This window comes from Eschrichtius robustus, chromosome 15, assembly GCF_028021215.1.
Source record: "Eschrichtius robustus isolate mEscRob2 chromosome 15, mEscRob2.pri, whole genome shotgun sequence".
In the NCBI taxonomy this organism is placed as follows: domain Eukaryota; kingdom Metazoa; phylum Chordata; class Mammalia; order Artiodactyla; family Eschrichtiidae; genus Eschrichtius; species Eschrichtius robustus.
The window spans coordinates 18,073,387-18,097,591 of NC_090838.1; the positions used below are offsets into that span (position 1 = coordinate 18,073,387).

Genomic DNA, 24,205 nt, shown 5'->3' on the forward strand with positions numbered 1-24,205 from the left:
GGATGATGCAAAGGAAGGGCAAGCCAGGGAGTTGCCCACCTACCTCCTTCTGCCTGTGCTTCTTTAGGGTTCCAGGTCCCCTGCTAGGCTCTGAGCAGCTTGAGGAATCTCTATTCATCACTGGGTCCCCATTACCTGGAAGTGACACAGTAACAGTCAGCTAGGGCTGCCAGAACAAAATACTGCAGACTGGGGGGCTTAAACAACAGAAATTTATTTTTTCACAGTTCTGGAGGCTGGAAGTCCAAGATCAAGGTGTTTGACTTGGTTTGATTTCATTCTGAGGCCTCTCTCCTTGGCTTGTAGGTGGCCATCTTCTTGCTGTGTCTTCACATGGTTCTCCCTCTGTGTGTGTGTCTCTGTCCTAATCTCCTCTTGTTATAAGGACCCCGGTTAGATTGGATTAAAGTCTACCATATGACCTCATTTTACCTTAATTACCTCTTTAAAGGCCCTATCTCCAAATACAGTCAGATTCTGAGCTACAGGGGTTTAAGATGTCAACCTATGAGTTGTGTGGAGGACACAATTCAGCCCGAAACAACCACTAACAGCCTAAGTGCTTAATAAATGTTTTGGGCTTGGTGGAACAGAGAGAGATGACAGATGCTGCTGAAAAGATATTTGGCCCTGAGCAAAAGGTGGGATTAACAGGTGAGGAGATTCTTTCCTAGTCCTGGGCCCTTTCTACTCCACCACATCCTTCCCTTTCTCACAGGAAGAGACGGGCTTTCCAAGATGGGAATTCCTCTGTTCCCTCCCTACCCACAGGACACTGACTCCATGTTGTCTCGATGTAAATGCGTGGAGTGAGGGCTGCTGTCCCCACACACACCCCTGGGTAGCCGTCTGGCTCTCTTCTGGGGATAGAGCAGAGGACACGGCTCAGGCTGTGGCTTCCCAAGCAATGCCAGAAATGCTAACTCAACACTGAAATGAAGACTTCTTGTAAATAACCAACATCTAAAAGGGAGACAAAAATCCCAGAATTGGGGCCTTTTTCTTTTCATGTTCAGCGAAATCGTTACTGTTGTTGAACAGGAGCTGTGCTCCCAGCAGGGGGCGCAGCCCAATAATTACGGTGCGGCCAGGAGTGCTCAGGGTCAGGAAAACAAAGAGGAGGAAATCGCCTGCACAGACTGGCTCAAATATCAGGTTCGACGAAGAAGAAAACACAATTTGCTCATTTGGAAAGTGACTCTGATGACATGAAGGCCCTACACGTTGTTGGAATTCAGGGGGAAACAGGGCAACAGCATGGGGAACCCCGCCCCCGCGCCCCAGGAGAAGAGATAGCGCCCTGCTTTTAGACCAGAGAACAATTTTGTGGGCCGAGCAAGTGGACAGCGGAAGAGACCCTCTGTCGCATTTATGAGTTTAGGTCTTCAGGTCCACAAATCAGCAGGGCTCCAAGGAGCTCTGAGTCCTTGTCTTGGGGCAGTGTCTTTGAAGGTGCCCTTGGCTTAAGCTCCAAGACAGGCAGCATTGCCCAGGCACCTCCAGGAAACAGGACCCCCCCCCCTTTTTTTTTAAATTTTTATTGGAGTATAGTTAATTTACAATGTTGTATTAGTTTCAGGTGTACAGCAAAGTGAATCAGTTATACATATACGTATATCCACTCTTTTTTTTTTTTTTTTTTTTAGATTCTTTCCCATATAGGCCATTACAGAGTATTGAGTAGAGTTCCCTGCACTAAAACAGGCTCCATTGAAGGAGAGCTTCGGGGTGTCACCGATGGGATCCTCATCACTAAGCTGGGACATGGGTGTGAGCTCATGGCTGCATCTGCATCCATCAACCATTCTAGGACCCTCTTGCAAGTTCCTTTCTCTTCATTTCTTCCTCTGCACAGTGTGACATTTAAACCTGTGGTGACCCAGTACAGAGGAGCCAGAGAGAGGCTGTGAACGGTCATCATGCTAGGTGGCTTCTGGGTCAGGGTGTCACCCACCTAGTTTGCCCAGGACAGTCCAGGTTTACACCTCTGGTCCCAGCATAATCATTAACACCCAAAGTGTCCCAGTTTGAATACTAAATTAAACAGGTATCCCGATTCTCTGGAATTTTACAGGACCAGATCCCCACTCTTCCATGCCTTTCAGCCATGACTCTCCTGATGGGTCCAAGCTCCACCTGGAAAAGACACCCCGGATCAGAGGCCTTTACACAGTGCAAGCAGGTCCTCCCTTTGGGAATTAGGAATAGAGAGCCAAGGAGAAGATCACTGCGGGTGTGGGACATCACTCAGCCCAAGGTTGCTGTGCAACCAGCCACCCATACTGAGCACATTCGCCATTGTCTCCGTGGTCTGGGGGTCCACCGGCCTCCCAGCACCCCCCCACCCCCCCCCCTCAAGGTAGAGCCTAGCCACCTTCCTGGAGATGAGCCCCCTCCCCCTCTCTCCTCAGGCTCCCCAGTACCTTGGCAATTAAGCCTCATCCTCAAATGTAATCCAGACATGTCTCTACCTTTAGATCCTGCCTGGGCTGAGGCTTAACAGATCTACCCTCAGATACAGAAACAAAGAGTTATTTCCAAAGTATAACTGGGGTTCTTGTCATCACCAGGGGCTAGCAATGAGCAGGGAATAGGAGACGGTCTTGTGAGGGAACTGATCTAAGTTGGAACTTAAAGCATAGGGAGGCTTTAGATCAGTGGGAGGGACGGGAAGAAGGCCCAGGGACGTGATGGCACTGATGTAGGGAAGAGTGAGGAACTGGCCATCAGCAACCGGGCAGCAGAGGGCATGGGGCAGGGATCCGAGGTCAGGCCCTGACCACGTCCCTGAGAAGCCCAGACCACCTCACACGCGCTCTCCAGCTCCCACAGATCCTGCCATCTGTGCTGTTCCATTTAATGACACTGTCTGGCATTTGATTGACTCTTAAACATAATGCTGCTATTGTGGACGAAGTTTAGTGTCGTTGATTAAGTCATTGAAAATTGAAATAAAACGCAAAGACTGAACTGTTCACAATCATCCAGTGAAACAGAATGACTTTGTAATCTGTAAAAAAAAACAAAAACAAAAAAAACAATGGGACACCCTCAGTCTCCTCCCAGGAGTTTCTGACCAGGCTGGGCAATTAATGGGTGAGTGGGCTCCGCAGAGCCCAGGGAGGCCCATATCTGCTCCTGGCATCCTTCACTCATGTACGTGACCTCACGGTTTCTGCTGCTTTCCTTTGTGCAGGAACTGTGTGTTTCGGCCTTTAAGATTCCAATTTTTATTCTAATTCACGTTTTGTTTGTGAAAGGGTGCTCAGCAGCATAAAGATGAAGTTAGCTAAAGACAGTGTTTCCTTAGCCCACCTGGAGAAAGCACTAAAATGTGGGTAATACCTACCACTTTAGAAATAGGAAGAAAACAGAAAGGATTCTTTTAATCCCAACAGCTATTTAAAAGATAAATGGTAAATACAAGTGGAATTATACCATCTAACCATATTACCAGCAGTCAATTGCTGTAGAATAAACATTCTTATTTCCAGGGTGTTCTAATATATTCAAAGACATGGAGAATGGCACCAGAAGAATTTATCACTGACTTTTGCTAAATTAGATGTTCCCGAGGTTTGCCTATATGGATGACAACATTTTTAGCACTTCAAGGTCCTTGCAAGAAAAAGTCTCTATAAAAATTCAGGACGGTATTGTTATCATCAACACTTTAAAATTGACTGTGATTGTTACAGCAGTTTTAAAATCAAAGAGACCTAAAAAGAAGGGGGAAATTATATGTGTACTCTGTATTTGAATTTTTATACATGAGACTTAAAACATAATATCGCGATGTTTACTTCAGATAAATTTGTTTTCACCAAAGACTTTTTTCTGAGCCGAAGTCGATGCAAAGTTTATCGAAGACCCTACCAAAAAAAGAGTTTATTGAAGACCCATCAGCCAGGTAATATCCATCAATAACCTGCCATTAACCAGCGTGTCATGTTTGACAGTTCAGCTCTCAACCTGTTTAGCTGTGCTTTCCATTTTGGCTGCTGTCCTAATTAATGACTAATCTATAAAACGGGGATAATAAAACATACCTCATACATGCAACATACATAATTATAAGGAGTGAATCATGTTGCACATGGTACCTGGCACAGTAGATGCTTGGTAAGTGTTTGAATTTTATGTTTCTTTTTACTTTTTCCTGGCATTTTGTTAATGCTTATGATCTTTACTCTTGGGTTTCCAAGGCTATTTGGAAATAAATAATAACAAAATCGAAAGATCTTTTTATATGATAAAATCTCCTGTTGTGGCTCTATCCCAAAAGCCACTCAAAGGAATCAGAAGCCTTGGGTATCAGTTTGAGACTTTTTGGCTGGGGCTCCCACACCTCAGAGACTTGAGACCAAACTTTCATGGTCACTACGGTCCAGCTCTATCCCAGAGGATAATCAGATTAAAAACCTAGAAATGGACTGAATTGCAAACATATTTATACTATTTTACTAGAAATGTACTTGTACTCCTGCATCATTTTGCTTCTTTCCCTACTTTGGATTCTCAAACTTCCGCTTTAGGAAAATTCTCAAAATTACGATGGGTGCCCACAGCCTCCCCCCAGTAGCAGATCTGGGCTTCCTGGTCATCTGTTCCCTAATCTTTCTCTCCCCTTCCTCCTCCAGTGACCCATCATCTGTACGTTTCTCTCTACTGACTCTGTTTACTAAAACTATGCAACCTCCAGAATTCAGAAACAGTAAATTCCTTAGGTTAAGGGCTACAGCTGGCATTGAAATCGTCTATAGGTGCTGTCAATAGCTGGTTCTCAACTAATCATCTTTGTATGGAACTGATCTTTTTTGTTACTGCAATGCTGTCAGCAGACAGTAACAATGCTGAGATTTGGGGTCTAGACATTATGTTGGTGCCTGCAGTCAAGCTTACGTTCTGAAAGATGAGCCTTATCCAGACCATCTCAGCTCCAGCCACAGCTGGCCCTTCCCCAGTGCCATATGCAGCATGAGCCTGGGACAGGGGACATGGAGCTTCAGCCAATGACCCAATCCTCCAATAATCAAGGACAGCTGTTAAGAGGGGCACAAAGAAATTAGTAAACCCGCTATAAAGCTTAAATAAGACTTTAAACCTTGTTCGTGTTTGAACTCTTTTTCCTCCCAAATTTTATTGTATTTATACTCACCATATATATTTGTGTATACCTATATACATGCCAACTGATATTACCTAACACTTTATAGACACATGGAATCAGCTTGTATATAATTTTATTCTACATAACATTAAATATAAGGCCCAGGTATGGCCTTAGAACGACATGCAATGAAACATACCACTCTGCAGCCATATCCATTAAAGCCCCATTCAGCAGGACACAAGGGAATTTGAATCATCAGTTAATGTTCTGATCTGTGGGTAATTCCTAACCACAATTTAAGTTTAACCAACCCCATAACTTCTGCAGCTTTCTTGGGCTGAGGACCCAATGACCACAATGCATAAAAATAAAGTAACTCATCCTGGCTTTTCTCCTCTAGGGCATCTTTATCGTGAGGAGACATTATACGCTCAGACCCATGAAAAGTACTAGAATTAGATTTCTGTGATCATTTTATGGGTTGAGGCCACAGGTGCATCCTGAGATGCCAAACTTTCTCCTGGCAGAAACTTGAGCTCTGTGTTCACCACATCGGGTTCTTGTCTTCAACCTCTTCCATCTCTCATGCTGTAATTTCTCTCCGCCTGCCCACCAGGCATGAATACGAACTTCTCTGTATGCTGGGGGCACCGGCCTCAGAGTGTACCTTCGTAACTTTCTGTTACAAACCAGACCTCCCAATAAAGAAGAAACCACAAATCTCAGACACCTCACCACACAATACTTCCCTTTGATTTTCAACTCTTAGTTGTGGTTATTATACAAAGGCAACATGTGACTTACTGTGTCTCACTGTGATGAAATGTCAGACCAGGGGAACCAAATACCTCAATTAAGTTTTTGTGAGTCACAAACATGACGCCTAGGAGTGCCTTTGGAGATCACCCAGACAACCCCCTCATTTGACATAGGAGGACACGAAGGCATGAGTGTTTAAGAGACCTTTATGCTTCAGTCCTTCTCTCCGGACACCTCCCCAGGAGGTCTCCCATACCCGCCCCACCGCCAGTCACCCACATAATCGACAACGCGCTCAAAGCTCTAATGCGCCAGAGTGATCTTTCAACACGGAGTCTGTTTTCTGCTTTGCCCAACTCACTTCCCACCTCCCTTGAAGAGCAGACATATATTAGAACTCTACAGTGTTAACTCTTTTATAAATTTAATGCCTTTGTTAGATCCTTCAAAATAGGTTCTGGTAAAATAACCACGAGTAACCCTCTACATTGGGCATCACTCCGCATTTTACAAAACACTTTCACTGACCTTACCTCACTTGATCGAGTAAATAAATGAAAGGTTTCTTTGTTTAGGGAGAGAGGAATGGAAAAGTCAGAGAGTGTTGAATAACAGAAGGGCCCATCAGAAAAAGGGATTCAAAAACATGGATGGAGCTCAGTGAAACATATTTTTCCCTTTTGGAGCTGGGAGCTGAAAGCCAACTTCCCCATCATGATCTCTCATTTGAGGAGCTCAAGCCTGAGAATCTGTCTGAAATAGAAATCAACTGATCTCTGGGTGAGGCACTGACATCAGACCCATCAGAATACCCAGCGCTGGAGTCTGCAAACCAAGTTCCCAAGAACCCTGAAACGCTCCCAGTGGGGTCTGAGCAAGGCAGGGTGTGTATTTAGGCAAAAAGTGCAGTTTCTGATCACAGAGGCCGGAATCCAAGGAGAGGCCAGAAGCTGGTTCCAGAAGCCGGTTCCAGCCTCTTCTGACCCAGATGGACTGATTGCTCCCTCAGGGCTGGTTGGAGCTCATGCATATAAAGTCAAGGCATTTTTTTTGTCATTGATGATGAAAACATGTTTATAATGTCAGGAGAAATTATGACACATAAAATTCCACTATCAAATCATATCAAGTTCACATTTCTCCATAATCCCTGGTCCTTCTTATCCATATACACACACATTTTTTTAGAGCCATAATAGGTTACATAAAACTGTGTATCCTTTTTTTATGGTATTACTGTCTGTTTCGTATTTTTTCCAAGTTTCTACAGTTTCCATGTCATAATGGTCTTGATTTGTATAATCATCATTTAAGAGTAGGGAAAGTTCAGATTATCCTTAAATTTGTAAATAAAGAGAATTTCTGGGTACAAACCTAAGTCAGTTTGCCAGAGAAGAGGTAAGCCAGCCACAGAAGGAAGTCAGGATCCAATTTGTTAGGTGGAGGCTGAGATGCTACAGGTCACGGACATGACTGGGTGTGGCCTCAGGGAGCCAGGGCTATGAAATGACGGCTCAAAGATCAGGATGTGTGTCCAGCAGTGCCTGGGAGGGAGGCCCAGCACCTGGGGCTTGGACGTCTAGCCACCAGGGATGTGTCCTCCTCTGTGAGCTGAAAATGGTTCATCAGACTCCACCAGGGCCCAGCTTAAGCCTTCCCCCTTGGCTCTAATTCCTTGGTCACACAGCAGATTGGGGTGATATCCTTCCAGAAATGCTATCCAGAGATGGAAATGCCCTGAGTGACGAGCTGAAGCATTCTAGTCACCATCTAGGTGTTTCCACTGTAAATGCATGATCTGCTCTCCACTTACACAACAGGCTCACACAGTTAGTGTCTTCACCTCTGAGGATCTGGCCACCTGGCTCAGGTTTCTGGACACATATTACTGAAAAGCAGTGACCACATCAGGCTGCACGATACCAATAAGGCCCTAGCCAAGGGCAAGTTGGCACCCTTCCAGGGTTTGGCCTTCTGTCTCTACCAGTTGGACCCCACCATGGAGTAACATAACCAGAATAAGATTTCTGTTCCCTGGGGCTGGTTATCTTGCTTGCTCATAGCTTTATGCTCATCTAGAGAAGATTGACATAAACACCCTGTGCCTTTGGCTTTTGTCTTTAAGGGATTGTGAGGATGGCTGAAGATTATATTCCTCATCTTGGGGGCTTTTTGCCCACAGGGCTGAAAAATTCCAGAATGGTGATTTGGAGTGCCACCGGAATCCAAGAGTGAGAGCAGAGAGGTTTCATTTTTAATTCAGGGACTCAAATTTTGAGTTCCATGGGAAGTGCTTATGGTATCATGTCATGCAGAATGTCATCCAGCTGAACCCCTGTGTCCTGTCCTCCTGTCCTCAGACATGCCTGGCCCTAGCTCATGAGAAAGCTTGAATTGCTATAGACACAAACTATTGCAATGTCCCTTCATCTTCAAATCTCTATTCCCTATTAAATTTAAACGTGAATTATGTATTTGCCTTCCCTCCAGATAACACTGTCTTCTGCAATATGAAATTAGATGGAGGTGACAGGAATGATTGCTGAGTTGTTTGAATTTTAACCATTAGACTCAAAAAAGAAATCGTAACTCAACTAACTCTTCATTAAAAGTACTATATTTCATCCAAGATAGAACATATCAGAATAAAGGTTCTTGGACACGTTTTGTTTGTTGTTGTTTTTTTTAATTAATTAACTTATTTATTTATTTTTGGCTGCGTTGGGTCTCCATTGCTGCACGCGGGTTTTTCTCTAGTTGCGGCGAGCGGGGGTTACTCTTCTTTGCGGTGCGTGGGCTTCTCACTGCGGTGGCTTCTCTTGTTGAGGAGCACGGGCTCTAGGCACATGGGCTTCAGTAGTTGTGGCGCACGGGCTTAGTTGCTCCGCGGCATGCGGGATCTTCCCGGAGCAGGGCTCGAAGTCGTGTCCCCTGCATTGGCAGGCGGATTCTTAATCACTGCACCACCAGGGAAGTCCTTGGACAAGTTTTTTATGGTGCATGTAAGAATTAAAATTTCCCCATGTATCTGTCACCTTTTAATAATATTAAAACTAATATGGCTGATTGTCCCAAGGAAAAAGCCATTCTTTTATATATCAGAGGCCAGCAGCCCATGACCAGCCTGTCAAAGGTGACTTGCATGGGGATTCGGAGAGAAGCCAGAGAACACAGAATGCATCGATTTTCCTGACTTGACTCTCAGCATTACTAAGACTTTGGCTTGCTTATTGCTCTGGCTCTTTCTTCTCCTGGCTAACGCACAGAAGAAGCTGGAATCTCTGAGGAGCAACTCTCTGTCCAAGACTCCTGGCCCAAGGGAGGTTTGGGGCTGCAAGTGCCTCCAGTGTAACATGACCAAAATGGAACACATCATCTCCACAATCCCCTGCACACACACACATATAACAGAGCACACACACACTTATGCTAAAAACACACAACTCCTCTTCCTATATTCTCTGAGTCAATGAATGGCCTCACTAAGCTCCCAGCTGCTTAAGCCAAAACCTGGATAATTCTCAAATCTCCCCTCCTCTGTTCCCCAATAGCCATGAACTCTAAGCACTATCTATACTAATCCCTGAATACCTTATTCTCTACCCCATGATTAGAGTTCTCGTATCTCTCATCTGAACTATAGTATCAGGAGATGCTATAATTAAAGAGATTCCACAACACCTTAAAAATTCAAGCCATTGATCAATCACCAGGTGTACTGTGAGGAGCATCACAGAAACACCCTTGACCTTGAGTCTTAGACATGTGCTGCCTGACCATGAGGAAATGAGGGAGGGAAGCAGTGTCATGATAAAGTGACAACCAAATATAATAACCACCAGATGAGTTCCCTGGAGGGGAAAAGACTGATGGGGTAGGAGTTATCAGGAAGGCTTCCTGGAGGAAGTAGGAACTTGAGGTAAGCCACCAAGAGCAGAACTCGAATCTGTGAAGTTGAGGGAACAGTGGAGCAAAGTCTTGAGAGCCAGGTGGGCTACACAGAAAGAGAGGAGAGGAGACTCCATGTCGGGGGTGGTAAGAAACAAGAAAAAGAAGGATGAGTCAAAATAAGGAGGTAGGTGCTTCTGAGCATGGGTTGGCAGTTACAGAGACCAGGGAGGATAAAGCAGGGAGGCCAAAGTTCCAGGAGAAAGAGGTGAATGAGTGTGAGCTCTCCTCCTTGCTGAGCTCCAAAAGGCAAAGTGGGTGAGTAGCCAGTAAAACTAGGCCTGGAACCAAAACTATTGCCTCTTCCTAGAGCCACCTCTTTGGCTGAGGCCCCAGTGTCTTATTCTGTCTGCTGTCAGCCTGCCCAATCTACCAGGGTCACCACTGGAGACATGCAGCTCTTTTCCCAACAAGTGGCCAATTTCTCCCAGGATCCAGAAAAGTATCCACTTAGACTTCTAAAATCTATAAATTCCAGGGTCAATGGCACCACACTGGACATGTGTAGGGTTAACAGTGGGGAGTTCAGGAAGGAACTTCCAGTGGAAAAGCTCTTTATTCATAGAAGAGAGAAAAGCGTGCCTCACGCTGCCCAGGGAAGCACAGACCTGAGCTGCACATTCCTTTGGGTTTGGAAACCAAATAAATAGGCCCAGGACATTCAAGTTAGCAGAGGGAAATTAAGAATTCACTCCCTGGGGCCTGGAGAAAGTGAACCAATAATACAGGCCAGGCTTATTTTTCAAAAGCAGATTCTTCCAACCCACTGGGGAGATAAGCCACGGAAGCACTGATGGCCTCCAGGGTCATGTGTGCACCTCCAAGCTGGAAAACAAGCAGTCAGAGGCAGCCAGGACAAGAGGCTGAAATCAGACAAGAGAAGGGTGGAACAGGAGAGCTCAGGCTGGGAATCCAGGCTTCATGACTATTCCAACAGCCTTTGTAAGAGTAGAAAGAACCATGGCTGGCATATCTAGGGATATCTGTATTTTCATTCCTGCTCTGCTACTTGCTAGTTGTGGTATTCAAGGAAGTTGCTTACCCAGCGAGGCTTACCCAGCAAAACACAGGTTATCAGACCTCCCGTCCCCACCACTACCACCACAGAGGGTTTGCTAAAGGGATGACTGAACCAACAACCAAGGAAGCAGTTTGTCACTGTGTGGTCCTATGCTCAAATGAAGGTATGTTACCATCACAATGTGCTCCCCATGGCCCCAGGCCACAGAAGAGGGAATAGGATCATGCAGAGTCTGGCACTGCCCTCAAGAAGTTCATAATCAGACTCGGAAGAGAGGCATACCACCCAAGGACAATCGTTAGACTGGTTAAAAGCTCCTATCCAGACTGCTATGTGTTGCAGAAAAATGGTGGTAGATATAAGCAGAAAAGATATCCCAGGAAAGTTTGAACATGAGCTGGACCACAAAGGATAGAGTCAAATCTGGAAAGATGGAAAAGGTGAGAATGGAAAAGAAAAAGAAAGCTGCAAACATCAGAAATGTAGGCCAAAGGTCCAGTTTTAGAACTTATTCATGGCTAATGTACATGCAAGCACCGGGGGCTGCAACCCTTTTTATTTATTTATTTTTCTTTATGAGCAAAGCCAAGAAATCTGAAAACTTTAAGGAAGGGAAAAAAAAAGAAGAAAATTAAGATTACCTATGATTTCATAACACTCGGGATAACCAGTGTTATTTTATTATGTGTCCTTAAAGTCTTTTTCAAATTTTCTTCTGCAAGATCATTTTTAAATTCTTGTATAAATTTTATTACATAAATGTAAAATGGTTAACTCATTCCCCTGTTGATGAGCCTTTAAGACATTTCCAAATAATATAAACGATATTTTAAAGTTTGTGATTGGGAATGTGGAATTCTCGAGTAAAGGGTGTCTGGGTTCAAATTCTGTCTCCATCATTTATTATCTGAGTTACCTTGGGTGAATTTAGCTCTCTAACTCAGTTTCCTATTCTTGTAAATTGGGATAAAAACAGAACCTAACACTCAAGAGTTTAAAAAAAAAATTGTGGTAATATTCACATAATGGAAGGCTACTCAGCTATAAAAAGGAAGGAATTATAGGTACATGGATGGATCTCAAAATAATCATGCTGAATGAAAGAAGCCAGAACAAAAAAGAGGGTACATAGGGTATGTTTCCACTTGTATAAAATTCTAGGAAATGCAATCTATATTGACTGAGAGCAGCTCAGTGGATGCCTGGGATAGGGTAGGACATGGAGGAGCAGGAGGAAAGAATTACAAAGGGCAGGAGGAAACTGTGGAGGGTGATGGGTACATTCATTATTTTGACGGCTGTGGTAGTTTCATGAGTATATACATATGTCAAATGTTATCAAATCACACACTTTAAATAGAGTACTCCTTGCCTAAGCTATGCACAGTGTGCTGTGTGTAGTTTTCTGTGTTAATTATGCCTCAATAAAGTTGTAAACAAAACTTTTTTTTTTTAATTTGTGCTAAAATAAGCCACCACCAGGAATGTATGGGCATGCCTTTTGTCTTCTCCCTTCTGAACACTGGGTATTCCTTTATTTTAAACATTTTTGCCAAACTGATCAACAAAAATAAAGGTATCTCATTATCATTTTAAATTGTGTCTGTGATTACAAATAAAGTATAAAATACTTACTTTTTTGTGTGTATTTGCATTTCTTTTCTATGAATTATATGTTGATATGTTTCGCTCATTTTTGCTGGCGTGTTTATCCTTTTCCTTATTTATTTCTTATTGTGATTATGCGAGTATGTCTTTCCAGACTTTTCCCATCCAAATACATATACTTTTTAAAAACAAAAATCAGATCATACTTTATATCCTATTCTGTAACCCACTTTTTACACTAACATAATGTGAATATCTCTCAATGTCGATAAATGTGTGGCTACATCGTAGTTTTAGTAGTTAGAGCAGCAATTCTTAATGCTGCTCCTTAAATCATATTTCAGTTTCAGAAAATGGAATGAGGCTCTCCCTCATTTCAAAGGGAGTTGAGAGTAACTTCACAAATCACTTTTTTATTTGTTACAGCCTCATAGAAACTGCAGTAGGTTCTTTGATGAATGACAACCAAGAATCCTCCTCACCCTGAAATGGAACTTTATGAAACTGACTCTTGCTAACTTCTTTTCTTACAGTTCCCTTAGAACAGTGCTGATAATGAAATTTTCAGCTAGGCGCACTTCACTTGACAAATTATGAAGAGATCAATTTGTTCCCATTAGTCTCTTCATTAATACCCAAGACGAGGTCCACTCTAGTAAATAGTGAACAACCTTCGGCTCAGGTAGAAATGTCTCTTTGTCAAAGTCTTAAGAGAAGCTCTTCCTTCAAGTTCAAAAGGAAATACTTTGGTTAAAATCAAAAAGCTGCTCCTCTTAAATGTCAGGCAAAAACATTGGTAACGTCCTATGAGAAATACAATTATTATTCAAGGCAACACATTGCTATGACATTGGGGTTAAGAATTTAAAAGTGACACAGCTTAAGAATGAAAAGTTATGGTTTACCAGCAATAGTAATCTATCTGCTTTGCAAGTTACCTTTGAGTGACACTTAATATCCAGGCTCTGTCATCCAATGGGCTGAAAGAATTATTCAAACTGGGGTCAGTAGAACCTTACTTAAAAATCATCATTCCATTCACTTTTGTATCGTGTTTCAAACAAGTCAACCATATAAATGAGGAAATATTCAGTCTGAAGGTCAGACTGGCTGAGATTTTTGTTTTAAAAACACTGGTCAGAAACAAAGCATTATTTTTGAAGGGAGAAAACCAGGAATTGGGTTGCAATAACCAGTCCGTGGCAGCCTAGGCATTTCAAAAGGGCTTTTTCCCCCCTGATGATTAGAAAGGCATTGAACATTCAGTAAACACTGGGGCCTTCCCTGTGCCCTACGTAATTCTGGGTGCCAGTAAGAATATCATCAGCTAAGTGGATGAAGAGATAGGCATGTAAACAGCTCACTTTCTGATGAGGCCAATGGGGTTGGGTGTAATCAGAAAGAAAAAAGTTTGCTGTGAGCATAAGAAACCAGTGACTAAGGCTGACAGGACAGGAGAAGGCTCTCTAAAATCGACAGCACTTCTGCCTGAGGAGAAAAGGAAATACGACTTTCCAAGCCCACCCATCTTACTACCTTTGGGTGCATAAAACCAACGTTGGAAATAACTATTGCAAGAGATCTTTTTTTTTTTTAACGTCTTTATTGGAGTATAATTGCTTTACAACGGTATGTTAGTTTCTGCTTTATAACAAAGTGAATCAGCTATACATATACATATATCTCCGTATCTCCTCCCTCTTGCGTCTCCCTCCCATCCTCCCTATCCCACCCCTCTGGGTGGACACAAAGCACCGAGCTGATCTCCCTGTGCCATGCGGCTGCTTCCCACTAGCTATCTATTTTACATTTGGTAGTGTATATATGTCCATGCCACTCTCTCACTTTGTCCCAGCTTACCCTTCCCCCTCCCTATGTCCTCAAGTCCATTCTCTACGTCTGCGTCTTTATTCCTGTCCTGCCCCTAGGTTCATCAGAACCTTTTTTTTTTTTTAGATTCCATATATATGTGTTAGCATACGGTATTTATTTTTCTTTCTCTGACTTACTTCACTCTGTATGACAGTCTCTAGGTCCATCCACCTCACTACAAATAACTCAATTTCGTTTCTTTTTATGGCTGAGTGATATTCCACTGTATGTATGTACCACATCTTCTTTATCCATTCATCTGTCGATGGACACTTAGGTTGCTTCCATGTCCTGGCTACTGTAAATAGAGCTGCAATGAACATTGTGGTACATGACTCTTTTTGAAACTCTTCCAAAATATAGAAGAGGGAGAAACACTCCCAAACTCATTCTATGAGGGCACCATCACCCTGATACCAAAACCAGACAAAGATGTCACAAAGAAAGAAAACTACAGGCGAATATAACTGATGAACATAGATGCAAAAATCCTCAACAAAATACTAGCAAACAGAATCCAACAGCACATTAAAAGGATCATACACCATGATCAAGTGGGGTTTATCCCAGAAATGCAAGGATTCTTCAATATACGCAAATCAATCCATGTGATAACAGCATATTAACAAACTGAAGGAGAAAAACCATATGATCATCTCAATAGGTGCAGAAAAAGCTTTTGACAAAATTCAACACCCATTTATGATAAAAACCCTCCAGAAAGTGGGCATAGAGGGAACTTACCTCAACATAATAAAGGCCATATATGACAAACCCACAGCCAACATCGTTCTCAATGGTGAAAAACTGGAATCATTTCCTCTAAGATCAGGAACAAGACAAGGTTGTCCACTCTCACCACTATTATTCAACATAGTTTTGGAAGTCTTAGCCACCACAAGAGATATTTTAAAATCTCAATGATCCTTAAAATAAATTGAAGGGGGAAAAGTGCATTTCAAGTAGCTAGGCTAACGAGCACTTCTTCCATAAAGGTGATAAAAGCAATTACACCTTAACAGAAAAACTCTCTGTGGATGTCTCCCCAACAATGCAACACTTTATCAAGTTTCATACAAATACTAGATGTTTCCAATAAACTAGAAACTTACAGCTCATTTGAGAGTGAGAGACTCTTCCGCAGAGCACCGACCGCCTGAGAGGAGAAACCCTGGTGAGTGAGGAACCAGGTGCCCTTCAGAGTAGGCAGGTAGGGAAGTAAGTGGGCAGGTAGGGAACAGAGCAGCACTCCTGAAGGTCCCCCCCTTGGATGACAAGCACAGGTGCTTCCCAGGAATCAGGGCCATAGGGGTTGAGACTGCAGATGTGAGACCAATAGGCTGCAAGGAATTGGCAAGATGAGTAAGTTTGACCACCCAACACATGAGTGCAGTCAGTGGGAAAACCCCTCAACTCCCCACAGCTTGGTCTGAGGTCTGCAAACACAGGGAAGAGTTTGGGACCTAAAAAATTAGAAGTGCAACTTAGGAGAAGGGGGCTTGGTGGTCAATCCCAGATCCTTTTCTGAGATCTGAGTTGGCATGAAAGAGAACAGAACCTATAGGAAACGGGAGCTGAAATGAAGGGCTGAGGGACAAAGGAAAACCTGGCCAAGCCCACGGTGAGGCCATTGCTGCTGAAAAGCTGGTCTTAGAGCTTGGGCTGGTTCCCAGGGGCAGGAGGCAGAGGTCCCGCTGCAGATATGGTGATGCCTGGGCAGGATCCAATCATTCTGGATGGTCTGCAAGGCCTCCTATCAGAGGCCCTAGGGCTCACAATATGGGAGACAGGCAGAGAGCTGGCACCTGGGTACTTAGGATAAATGCATTAAAATAATTGCAAGATAATAGATATCTTCCAATGATGACACTAAACAAAGGATAACTGGTATCCCTGAAGTAGAGATATAACAAGTGGTATAAAATAAATGAAAGATATAATAGGAAAAAAAACTTTCCCTTAAATGAAGGAAGAACTAAATCTCCATAATTAAAAGCATATTCCAAGTAGACCATGTTGTAGGAAATTTGAGACAGAATGAACACTACCAAGATCAACCCTGGTAAATTACTGAACATTAAAAAAAAAAAAAATTGAGAGAATTCCTTAGGCATCTGAAAAGAGGAAACAAAAAAAATTTACTTAAAAGACTGATAAATAAGGCTAGCCTCATGTTTCTTTATAGCAACATTAAAATACAGGGAAAGAAGGGAAAGCATATGTGAGTTTCTGAAGGAAAAAAGTGTGATCCAAAAATTGCAGGCCCAACAAAATGTTATTCAGGTGTAAAGGTGTCAGGAATAAAGATGCAGACATAGAGAATGGACTTGAGGACATGGGGAGGGGGAAGGGTAAGCTGGGATGAAGTGAGAGAGTGGCATGGACATATATACACTACCAAATGTAAAATAGATAGCTAGTGGGAAGCAGCCGCATAGCACAGGGAGATCAGCTCGGTGCTCTGTGCCCACCTAGAGGGGTGGGATAAGGAGGGTGGGAGGGAGACGCAAGAGGGAGGAGATATGGGGATGTATGTATATGTATAGCTGATTCACTTTGTTATACAGCAGAAACTAACACACCATTGTAAAGCAATTATACTCCAATAAAGATGTTAAAAAAAAAAGTGTAAAGGTGTCAGACAGGCATTCACGGATTCACAAGAACTCAGGAAATACAGCACCCAGTAATCCCCTAGGAGAAAAAATTTGATGACAAAATCTAGCCATACAAGAATGAATGAGAAGTTGTGGTTAAAAAAAAAAAGAAAAGAGACCTATAATGAGCACTGAACCCACACATTTAAATGGAAGCTAAACAATTTTATATATACATATACTTATACATGCACATGCATACATATGTAACAAATTGGAGAAGTGCTATAACAGAACTAAATAATATGATGTATGTGGTTAATGGTGGTTATCTCTGAAAGTAAAGGCAGTCAGAGGAGACAGGGAGAAGCAATTTTATTTAATTTTTTCTCCCATACTCTGTTTTTAATTGAGGTATAATTTACATGTAATAAAATGCATAAATTTTAAGTATACAGTTTGACAAATTTTGACAAATGTGTAAACCTACATAATCACTACTCAAATCAAAAAAGTATTTAACATCTCCTCCACCCCCAGAAAGTTCCTTCATGCCTCTTTCAGTCAACTCTCCAGACCCCAGAGGCAACCATCGTTCTGATTTCCATCGTCTGTTCTAGAACATTATGTAAATGGAGTCATATGTGTTTGGTTTCTTTCACTCACATGTTTTTAAGATTCATCCATGGTGTTGCACATATGAGTAGTTTATGTTTTATTGTTGAGTAATATTCCATGGCTATACCATGGTGTGCTTATACATTCTCCTGTTGATGGATATTTGAGTTGTCTCCAGTTTTTGCCTATCACAAACAAAGCCACCATACACATTCTTGTACAGTATATTGTCATCCCTCTTGGGTAAAAACCTAGTAATGGATTAGCTGGGATATAATGTAGTTGAATATATAACCCTATAATAAATTGCCTAATAGCTTTCAAAGTGATATATCATTTTACCACCAAGTGCCAGATGTTCTACATCCTCTCCAATGTTGTTAGACTTCAAATTTTAACCATCTAAGTGTGTGTAAGGTGGTGTCTCTTTGTGGTTTTAATGTATGCTTATCCAATTACTGATGATGTAAGCTTTTTTTTTAATGTGTTATTAGCATTTCATATATGTTTCTTTGGGAGGGTCTGTTTAAAAGTGTTTTTGCAGATATTTTCACCAAGCTTGCAGTTTGCCTTTGAACTTTCTGAAGAGTGTCTTCTGAAGAGCAAATGTTTTTCACTTTCATAAAGTCCAATTTATCAATTTTTTCTCTCTTAGGGGTAGTGCTTTTTAATGTCCTTTAAACGAATTTTGCTTACTGGTCAAGAAGATATTCTCCAATGTTTTCTTCTAGAAACCTTATCATTTAACCTTGTATGTTCAAATGTGTACACATCCTGAATAATTTTTTTTTTTTAAAGATTTATTTATTGATTGATTACTATGTTGGGTCTTCGTTTCTGTGCGAGGGCTTTCTCTAGTTGTGGCAAGCGGGGGCCACTCTTCATCGCGGTGCGCGGGCCTCTCACTATCGCGGCCTCTCTTGTTGCGGAGCACAGGCTCCAGACGCGCAGGCTCAGTAGCTGTGGCTCACGGGCCTAGCCGCTCCGCGGCATGTGGGATCTTCCCAGACCAGGACTCGAACCCGTGTCCCCTGCATTGGCAGGCAGACTCTGAACCACTGCGCCACCAGGGAAGCCCCTGAATAATTTTTTGTGTGTAGTATAAATTAGGGTTTAAAGTTTACAGCGTTTTTTTAATATATAGATATCTAATTGTCCCAACATTGTTTATTAACAATATTTCCCCTCCCCATTAAATCACACTGTCATTATTGTTGAAAATAAATAGACTGCATTTGTGTGGATTTATTTTGAGATTTTCAAATCTGTACCATCTGATCCATCTGTCTACCTTAAAAAAATAACACATGGCTTTGATCACTGTAACTTTATAATAAGTCTTGATATCAGGTATATGTCTTCCAACTTTCTTCTTTTCTTTTCATAAAGTTTTGCCTATTCTAGATCCTTAGCATTTCCTTACAATTTTTAGAATAAGCTTCTCAATTTCTTAAAAAAAAACAACGTTGATGTGATTTTGCTTGGGTTTATGTTGAATCTACAGGCCAATTTAGGGAGCATGAACATCTTAATAATACTGAATCTTTCAATGTACTAATATGGCATATCTCTCCATTTCTTAGGTCTTCCTTAATTTCTGTTTCATATTTTATAGTAGTCAAAGAGCTAGCACATCTGATGTTAAATTTATTCCCATGTGTTTTATGTTTTTAATTTAACTTATATAAATTATATTTTTATTCCATTTCATTTTTCATTGTTTGTTGCTAAAATACACAAGAACAACTAATTTCTGCATATTAAACTTTGATCTGCAGAATTACTGAATTCACTTATTTGTTCTAGTAGGGGTTTTTTCCCCATAGATTTCTTAGGATATTCAACGTATATTATCATGCCATCTAGAAAGAAAAACAGTTTTACTTCTTCCTTTCCAATCTTTGTTTTCTTACCTTACTGCACTGGCTAGGACCTCTGGCATAATGTAGACTAGAAACGTTGAGGGTAGATATCCTTGCCTTGTTTCTTGGAGGAAAGTAAGCATTTAATGTTTCACTGTATGATGTCTAATGTTTTGTGTAGGATGTTTGCTGTAGGTTTTTCATAGATTCCCTTTATCATACTGACAAAATTCCCTTTCATTTCTAGTTTGTCAATAGTTCTTATCATGAATGGGTGTTGATTTTCTGCATCTACTGAGATGATCCTGTGGGGCTCTTTTACTCTGATGACATGGTAACCAACACTGGTCAAGAAACTTTGCATTCTTGGAATAAACCACAATTGGCCCTTTTTACATATGTTAGATTGGATTCATTGATGATTTTTGTGTCCTTGTATATAAGGATATTGGACTGCAATTTTCTCTTCTTATATTCTTGTCAGGTTGTAGCTCTTTGGATTGTCTTTATTATTTGTTTTTTATTTTGTTGATTTTTGCTTTTATCTCTTTTATGTTCTTTCTTCTTCGTTTGATTTAAATGTGGTCTTCATTTTCTGGCTTCTTTAGATGGAAGCTTAAATAACAGATTTCAAACATTTCTTCATTTCTAATACAAGATTTAAAGGTACAAGTTTTCCTTTAAGAACTGGCTTAGCTATATCTCACACATTTTGTTAGGTTATATTTCCTTGGTGATTTTGTATGAAATATTTGCTTATTTTTCTTGTGATTTCTCCTTCGATTCCTTGGTTATTTACAAGTGCAGTTTCATTTCCAAAAAATAGGGGATTTTCTATATATTTAATTTCAATCCTTTGCAATTTACTGAGTCTTGTTTTATGGTCCAGAACCTGATCTGTCTTAGTGAATATTCTATGTGCACTCAAATAATATGGAGGGATTTTTCTATGACCATCAAATAGGTTAATTTGGATGATGTTGTTCAAGCATCCTATTTCCTTACTGACTTTTTGTCTGTTTGTTCTGTCAATGACTAAGTTATGGATGTTAAAATAATTTATGACTGTTGATTTGTCTATTTCTCTCTTTAGTTTTATCCATTTTGATTCACATATTTTTGTTTCCAGTTTAACAGTAGTAACTTGCTTTCTTTACAGTTCTATTGTGGTATAATCAATGTACAATAAGCAGGACATATTGAAAGTATACAATTTGATAACTTTTGACCTATGTGTATACATGGGAAACCATTACCAAAATCAATATAATGAACATAGCTATCGTCCCAAAAAGTTTCTTCATGTCCTTTTATAATCCAGGCTTGCCTCATCTTTTCCCCATCTCAAGTTATCTACTGATCTTCTTTCTACCACTATAAATTAGTTTGCATTTTCTAGAATTTGATATACATGAGAACAAATAGCATGTACCCATTCTGTCTTGATTCTTTCACTCTGGAAAATTATTTTGAGATTCATTAATATTGTTGCATGCACCAGTAATTTATTCTTTTTTATTACTGATAGTATTCTGCTATGTGGATATACTACAATTTAGTTATTCACCTGGCAATGGACATTTAGCCTGTTTCTAGGTTTGAGTTATAACACATAACGCTTCTATAGACTTTTCTTGTAAGTCTTTGTGTGGATATATGCTTTCATTTCCCTTGAGTAAATACCTAGAAGTCGAATGACTGGATTGCATAATAGGTGTACACTTAACTTACTAAAAAACTACCAAATTTTTCCCAAATGATTGTACCAGCAGTTTATGAGAATTCCAGTTGCTCCACATCTTTGCCAACAATTAGTAGTTAGTCTCTTTATTTTTAGCCATTGTAGTATGTGTTGTGATTGTCATGTGGTTCTACTTGCATTTTCCTAATGACCAGTGATGTTAAACATCTTTTCATGTACTTATTTGTCATCCATGTATCTTCTTTGGTGAAGACTATGTGCAAATTTTTGCCCCTTTTTAAAATTCGATTGTCTTTTTACAATTGAGTGGGAGAAGTTTTTATACATTCTTCATAAAAGTCCTTTGTAAGATATATGTTATGCAAATATCTTCTTACAGTCTATGGCTTGCCTTTTATTTTGAAGAATAAAGTTTTTAATTTTGGTGATTTTTCATTATTGAACTTTTATGTTTAAAATTTGTTCTTTTTTTGGACATATTTATAAAATCTTTGCCAAGCCCAAATGCACTAAGATTTTCTCCTATGTTTTCCCCTAAAAGTTTTGTAGTTTAGCTCTTGCATTTAGGTCTATGATCTATTTCAAGTTAATTTTTGTATACAGTGTGAGCTAAGGGTCAAGATCCATTTTTCTGCATATTGTGATTGTTCCAACACAATTGGTTGAAAAAGTCATTTCAACATTAAACTGCTTTGAGCCTTATAGAAAATCAGTTGGCCAAATACATGTGCATCTATATCTTCAGTCTCTATTCTGTTCCACTAATCTACACACATGTATGTATGTCAGTATTACATTTCCTTGATTACTGTCACTTTATAAGTCTCGAAATCAAACTCTGTTCCTCTTTTTTGAAGTTGTTTTGGTTATTCTAGATCCTATGCATTCCCATATAAACTTTGGTATCTGCTTATAAATATATAGAAAAAGAATACTGCTAGGATTTAATTGAAATTAATTGAAATCTATACAACAATTTGAAGAGAACTGACTTCTTGACTCTATTGTATCTTTACATCAATGAATATAGTTTACATCTCCAGTTATTTGTGCTTTCTTCGATGCTCTCAACAAAGCCCTTTAGTTTTCAGGGTTCACAATTTTTGTCAAATTTATCCCTATGCATTTCACACATATTGTACTATTTTTAATACAGTTGTTTTTAAAATTTTCATTCTCTGATTGCTATTGTTGCATATATACTAATGTATAGAATACATACAATTGATTTTTTGTATCAATCTTGTATCCTGAATAGTGAACTATTTGCTACATTCACTTATTAGTTCTTATAGATTTTTTTTGTAAATTCCTTAGAATTTTTACATAGATGATCATGTCATCTGCAGATAAAGTACATTTATTTCCAGTTTAGATGTTTCTTTCTTTTTCTTGCATTAATGCAGTTGCTAGCTTCTCCCATACAATGTTGAGTGGAACTGGGGAAAGCAGACATTCTTGCTTTCTTTCTGATCTTCGGTAGAAAGCATTAATTCTTTCAGGATTAAGTATACTATTTGTTATAGGTTATTCATTGGTGCACTCTATCAGGTTAAGAAAGTCTGCTTCTGTTTCTAGTTTGCTGTAAGTTTTTATCATGAATGTCATATGCTTTTGCTGCATCAACTGAGGTGAACAGAGGGGTTTTTTTTTAGTCTGTTAATATGGTGAATAACACTGATTGATTTTTCATATGTTGAACCAATCTTGCATTTTGGGGTTTAACCCCACTTGGTCATGATTCTTTTTATGTAGTGTTGAATATAATCAGCTAAAACTCAAAAATTTTCATCTATTTTTATAATGGACATTGGCCTACCAATTTTTTTTCTTGTAATATCTATCCCTCATTTTGGTATCAGAGTAATTCTGGCCTCATAGAATGAGTTGGTTTTTAAAATTTCATTCTCTGATTTTCTGGAAGAGTGTGCAGAATTGGTACCGTTTTTTTTTTCTTAAGTATTTCTAGAATTCACCAGTGAAGCCATTTGAACCTAGAGTTCATTTGTGGGAATTTTTTTTACCTACGAATTCAATTTCTTTAATAGACATAGGGCTTTTCAAGTTATCTATTTCTTTTAGAATAAACTTTGGTAGTTTGTGTCTTTTGAAGAGCCTATCCATTTCATCGATAATTTATTATCAAACTCACAGTCATAAAATTGTTCACAATATTCCTGTATTTTACTTTCATGTTTGTAGAATCTTTAGTGATGTTCCCGCTCTTATTTCTGATATTGGCAATTTGTATTCTTTTTCTTTTTCTTTTTTTCCTGCTCTATATGGTTTGGGTTATCAATTTTGTTGATCTTCTCAAGGGACCATATATTAGTTTCATTGATTATTCTTATTGTTTTTGTTTTCTGCTCTTATCTTTATTATTTTCTTTCTTAGGCTTACTTTGTGTTTCATTTGTTCTTTTTCTAGTTTCTAATGTTTCTAGTGTCTAGTTTCTAATGCTCCTCTAGAAGGGAGAACCTTCTAAAGCTTAGATCAGGGGCCAGCAAAAACTTTTTATAAGGAGTCAGATAATAATTATTTTAGGCTTTGAGATTCATATGATCTCTGTTGCAACTAATCAACTCTATTGTTATTGCTAAAAGAAGCCATGGACGATACATAAGTGAATGAACATGGCTGTGTTTCAATAAAACTTTGTTTGTAAAAACAGGCAGCAGGTTCAATTTTGCCCATCTGCCGTAATTTGACAATTCCCAATTTACATCATCCATTTGAGATCTTTCATCTTTCTAATAGAGGCACTTAGTGCTATATATTTCCAAGTACTGTTTTAGATGCATCCCACAAATTTTGATTTGTCATGTTTTTATTTTTATTGGAAAATGGAGAATGTTTTGGTTGTCGACTATGAATCTGGTCTTTACTCTCCTTAATCATCACCACCTCTGTGGGCTCTTTACCATAATGTTACTAACTGAAAGCAGGCTGGCCATGAAACCTCCACCACTGCTATTGAAGCTTCTCTACCCTCCTTTCTCTGGGCCCCTGCATGTGAGGCAGTGTCAGTTTCTAAAATTTTCAAAGACGCCCAAACCCCAGACCCCTTTCTAATCTCCATTCTCCAATTATATCTCCTCCACCTCT

General features: G+C 40.0%; 1 long non-coding RNA gene across 1 annotated transcript in view; it reads right to left on the reverse strand.

Moving 5' to 3' along the window:
* Window positions 1-57: 57 nt before the first annotated feature.
* Window positions 58-24,205, reverse strand: part of LOC137777946 (uncharacterized) — a 137,355-nt gene continuing 113,207 nt past the window's right edge. The window contains exon 3 of the long non-coding RNA XR_011076684.1: window positions 58-135. This is a non-coding gene — a long non-coding RNA (uncharacterized lncRNA). The remainder of the gene's footprint in view (window positions 136-24,205) is intronic.